General features: G+C 37.7%; 1 pseudogene; it reads right to left on the bottom strand.

Moving 5' to 3' along the window:
* Positions 1-3,292: 3,292 nt before the first annotated feature.
* On the bottom strand, positions 3,293-4,180 carry LOC149203452 (putative protein arginine N-methyltransferase 6 pseudogene; annotated as a pseudogene).
* Positions 4,181-6,000: the final 1,820 nt, after the last annotated feature.

Raw genomic sequence — 6,000 nt, 5'->3', positions numbered from 1 at the left:
ATTAGTGAGCGCTAGAATCTCTAGATTGAGTTGGAGTCGCGAGGTGAATGTTTTAGCCTTCATATGTCTGATCGTTGTCCACCATCAGCAACCGGAATTGCAACTTGAACGATTTTTTCCCGGAGAAGATCTGTCACCTCATTCCCCGGCAATGACGCCAATATGTTAGCACTTAGAATGAACCTCAAGGCTGAGAAGAGGCAATTCTAAGGTTACCACAGACCAAGCTTTCGATCTGGCATCTAGCCCTGCCAGACCAGAGAGGGCTCTCTCTTTTCCAGCAAAACGTGGTTGCGATAAGTGAATCTTAGGCTAGTTATGAAGTACGGGGATTTGATTGAAAGTTGTGGGTCGAAAACAGCAGGAGAAGGGATCATTGGGCTATGGAATCGAGGCTAATTTCTACCAAAAAACTTGGGGAAAAGTAAGTGCAATGTTCAGCCAGATAAAATATGTAAATGAGAGAAGTAAAGAGGAGAAAGCCTGCTACCCTACAGGCATCAATTAAGGGATGGATCTACAGTAGCAGCGTTAGAAGAAAAAGAAACACAGGGTTACTCAACAGAGCATCTAATAGAGGATGGATTTTACAAAGATAACCAATACATTTAACAACAAAATCATTGCGAAAGGAGCATCTTGCATGGATGGATTCCTAACACTTCCCTTAGATAATGCCATAACAAGAATTAGCAGAAAAAACAATGTAAGTGATTTTACAAGGAACACATGCTGGACATTAAACACCATGATGGATCCCAAATCTAAAGGGCAGAAAATGCTCCATTAAAAATAATATTCAAAAGAAGATTTACATAGTTCAAAGAAGCCTCACTCTACTGCAAAAATCGAACCCCTACATCTTCAAAAATCACCCTATATATACCCTATTACATATTAATTATGATTTCCTAAACATAGGAATCAAAATAATTAAAATCAAAACAAACAAATATGTGCTACGGTCAAATAACATAAATTAAAATTATAACTAAATAATTTAATTAAATCTCATCAAAACAGAATAATTGGTTTGTTGAAGGTGTCATTGTTGGAAATCTGGGATACTTAGGAATATTGATCGATCCTCTTCCACCTGTGCCCTATAAATGCTTTAAATGCCCAAATTTTTTTCCATCTGTTCATTGAATGATTTGGAATAATGCCACATCCCTTGAAAAACTCGATTTGCTGTTGATTTCATGGTTGTAACACTTGCCATCAAAACTACTCTTCTTCCTTTCACGGGACCTATTTCCATGCCTACTTTCATATTTATCATAACACCTTCACCTTTATATGCTTTGTCTGTAGAATATCCATTGTCATACTTTGGGAATCACAACTTGTCGAACTGCCATAATTTTTTCTGCCAAGGACATAATCTGCCACCCAGATAAGAATAACCTCATCAGTTGCAGCATTCCGTGCACAAGAACCAGTAAGGACTCTAGATTTATCCTTCTGAAGATCAATCCTCTCTAATTCACTTTTTCTGGATTCTTTCTCAAAGTAATCCTCTACATAGATTTTCTAAGAATCAGATGTTATTGATGCCAAGAATGGATGTTCAGGTGCAATAAATAAATACGTTGCCCCAAAAATAGTGTTTGGTCTTGTTGTAAAAATAGTGAGCTTCAATTCCCTCTCTTGTCCATCTCTATCGAGGACATAAAATTCCAATTCAACACCTTTTGACCATCCAATCCAATTATGATGCATTTCCTTGATGCCTTCAGGCCAATCTAGTCCATCCATATCTTTGAGAAGGCGACCAACATACTCAGTAATTTTAAGCATCCATTGGTGCATTGGCTTGTGGATAATAGGATGTACACCTCATTCACTAACACCATCAATGACCTCCTCATTTGCCAAAACAGTGCCAAGGGCATGGCACCAATTAACCGAAGCTTCTGTCTGATATGCAAGTCCCTTAAATTCAACACACAGGCTGTACACACAGCACCAAAGGGCTACACATAGTGCCCCTTGAGGATGTCCCTACGCGCAACGCTAAAGGGCTATGCGCAGTGCCCCTAGATTCTCTGTATCACCCCTTCTATCATGGCTACGCTGTTTACTACTGTGTCCAAATGGAATCATCATCTGCCTCCCCACTGTATTGGGTCACAAGTTGGTGCAAGAAGATGGAAGCTTCTAGTCTTGCCATGTCGATGCCTGGGCAAAGTCTATGGCCTCCTCCAAATGGAATAAAACTGTTGCCACTTGCATCCTTTTCTTGCCATCTCCAAGGATTGAATTTGTGTGGATTTTCATAATAGTCTTCATCAAGGTGAATGGATCTTCAAGTATGTGAGCACACACCATCCTTCAGGAATGAAGTGCCCTTTAATCTCCACGTCCTACAATGCTTTCCTCATCACACCAGTTATGATATTCCCCATTCGCAAAGTCTCGGTTATCACATTTCTAAGTAAAGGGTAAGGAAGTATAATTGTTCCAAGTTAGCTACTCTTTCTTCTATTCCTTGGATTTCTCCATCTTCATGTTTTCTGCCTTTAATTGTTGTAGTGCAGGTGGACAATCTGTGAGAAACTTGACTGCAAGAATCATTAGTATTGGTACCGAGTTTTCTCCTGGAATCATCAAATCTATCATGGCTACTTGCTTGGTTGTGCTCTCATCATAAGCATGACAGAAAAACAAGAATCCTTGGAACCAATACGCAAGGTTGCTTCAAAACTAGGCCGCAACTTATCCAGTTTGCCTCCCCAAACAAAATTTTCGAAACTTGCAGAAACATTTTTTGTTGTATGAGACATCCAGATGCCTTCTCTATCTTAATCTTCACTGGCGTTTCCATCTTATAAACACATACATCAAGCTGAGCTGGATAAACTTTAAAAGCCATCCGATTTGAATAAATATCATAACATGAGATATAAAGAGGTCCAATTTCAGAACCCAACCTGAAGTTAGGTCGTTTAATTTCACTACACTCAGCATTTGGCAATTGAAAACCAATTTTCCACTTCCCAACTTTCTTCAAATAGACATTTGGCATTGTCCTTTTATGTGAAACCTCAGCAATATTTGACATCATATTTGACTAGAAACTCTCCACCTTTGCTAATAGAATGTGCACTCTTAGATAAACCACTATAAAAATGAGAAGTCTTAGGCATGCTCTAAAACTTTCCTCTTGATAGCCATGGTAATAACATAAACATACAAGAACACCCAACTCCTATGATGATATTTAAAGGACAAAATTTTGGTACGAATTGAGCCCAACATTTCTTTCAGATCAACTTTGCTATATAAAACATCAAGGAACCAATGAAATAATCAAATCAAATGCTTCAGAATGATGCCCCAAAGGATGTGAATAATAACAAGCTAAACATATCACCGCATAATAGATTTCCTTCACAAAGTATTGTTCCCTAGAAGCATATTCTAGGTGTATATTTAGAGAGTGTGGGTTCTCCCTACTCGGTGACAACGTAATAGAACCTAGAACCTACAATTACTTGATATTGCTTCACCTCTAAAGGATCGTAAATATAGAGATTTCACACACTTTTTCTTTGATGTACACCATTTACACGAACATATCTAGATAAAGAGCTATCTATTGATGATTCTGACTGGGTATCACTAGATGTTGTGCATTCCCTCCAAATGAAACATCAAACCATAATGAAAAATCATGCAGGGATGTTTTCATCATAGACGACGCACAGAAATTTGCAGTAACTGATTCCAACTCCTGTATTGTGACAGTACTACAATCAATTTGTGTGATAAAAATTACCCATGTCAAGACATTTTCTGCTGTAATAGTTTCGATACAAGGCTCCTAAAAGGTACATTTCTTTGCCAATGGTAACATCACAAACATATGAATTCCATAAACATTTCGCCAGAAGTCAATACTTTCACTGTATCTTTCAGGATGTGTAACTGATGCCATGTACAATATCGCGTGAGAAGGAAAAATTAGCCCCCTTGACTTGAGCCAACGATCTCTTGCAACGATTACACTAGAAAGAATTCTCTCATATAGAAGCATGTAACCCATCCATTCCGATATAATGACATCTACCTCCTCATCAATTTCAACCTCCTTAAGATTCATACTTATAAATCTCCAAGTAATTCCTATCTTGAACCATGAGACCAAAAACTGTAAACCTTTCACCAGCAATATCATTGTTAGCAATGTACAGTGGCCTATGCCACGAATTGGAAGCAGGTTCACAATTACCAAGAACTACATCGGCAAAAAACTGATTTGGACAGACCAACCTCTGCACAGATTCATGGATATCTCTTTCAATCAAAGCAGAGAAATGAGCTTGCCATACATTGGGATGAGGATTAGCAACATGAAAATAGACTTCAAATGCTATGTTCTCTCCTTCTCTATCACAATCCATCCACAAAACCTACCACTGGCATCTCCTAGCTTCCTCAAAATCGTTAAATACATGAACTGCTGCACTGGTTGATTTTTGAGTCAATTATTCATTCAGTCATATCTTCTGATCCAGGAGCCGGTTTTGCGAGTGTGATATACCATTGGAAAGTGTTTTTCAAGCTTCTTCGGATGAACATGCTTATGACATGTTTTTCACTAAATATCATGAGCAAAAAATTTAACAAAACTAGACATAGTAAGAGCCCATCTTGATCACTGGCGACGAGTTGCGAAGACTGGAACTAACAGAGACAAAGGGGAAATATCCACTCAAGAAGAGATCTCTAGTAGGGGGAAATTTAACCAAGTATGAAGAGGGAGAACATGCAGCTATACCTCTAGGTGTGAGGTGGGGCAATATGAAACCTTATTCCAAGAGTTTCAGAAATCGGGTAGGGTACATTGAGGTGTGTTTGTCACATGGATCATTACCTTGCTATGGGAGCCCATAGTATTCAATAGTAGGAGGATCAATGTTAGTCAAACACTGAGGAGTAGAGAGCAGTGTTGACAACAAAGAAGGAGGCTCAGTAGTAGAGTTAGAAGAAATACAGTTTTCCTAGTAGACAGATGTAGATTGATTTAGTGATTATTTTTATTTATTTTTTGGATGCTTTTCAATTGCAAATGTTGTAGTAGAAACAATAACATTGAGAAGTGTTTCATGCAGTGCATTCCAAAGGTGCTATATCGGGGTATATGTGAATCCATTTCTTGCTGAGAGGGAGCATTGAAAACACAACAATAAATTCCTAAAATATTTTTCCCTTAAATTAAATTAGGAATAAAATTGTAATTCCACATCGCAAGACAATTTGTACGAGTTAAATAAGTTAATTTGACTTAGTTGGCTTAGTTAATTTGAGTTGAGGGTCTAACTAGTGTCATGTAGAGTGTATCCTACTTTATAGGAGCCCTGGTTGAGTTTATTTTGAGTTGTAATTAATTAATTCAATTTAATTGAGTTAAAGTCAGTTAAACTAGTTCCAATTGATGGAGGAACTAGTAGGAGGTCAGATAGTGGGGTGCTACTTCATGTGTTCAAACAGTTAACTGATGATTCACTCATAAATAACTCATGCATGTCATATATGAGAGTTACCCACATGAGATTGGAGTTCAAGGGCAGTGTACTATTAGGTGTATAATCATACAAATTTTACATGTGATGCATGTAATTAGAGAAAGGCCTATGAGGATTGAGAAATTCCAATTGAGGAATTTCCTTAATTAATAGGGGGTTAATTCCCAAGGAAATAGCGCAAGGAAATAGGGACTTGGGAAGGTAGAAAATTAGTTAAGTATTAGCCTAGGCTTGCCTAGGAAGCAATGATACAGATAAAGATAGTGTAGAGGTTGCTTGGGCATGAGCAAAGCATTGTAATCTTCTCATATTTTATGACTAATGCAATATACAGATAGCAGGGGTTTTTAGCTATGGATTTCCCTAGAAAATCATTGTGTAATGTGTTGATTGAATTCTTTCTCTTGTTTACTTCGTGATTTTTCGATCGTTAATTGTTTCTACAGTTTGTAGAGTAGATTTAAGTCTA

Source organism: Pinus tabuliformis, chromosome 2_1 (assembly GCF_031772625.1).
Source record: "Pinus tabuliformis cultivar Carrire ecotype Pingquan chromosome 2_1, CPIR1, whole genome shotgun sequence".
Classification (NCBI taxonomy): domain Eukaryota; kingdom Viridiplantae; phylum Streptophyta; class Pinopsida; order Pinales; family Pinaceae; genus Pinus; species Pinus tabuliformis.
Note: the sequence above shows the minus strand (reverse complement) of the source record. Positions and strands in the feature narration are given on the sequence as shown.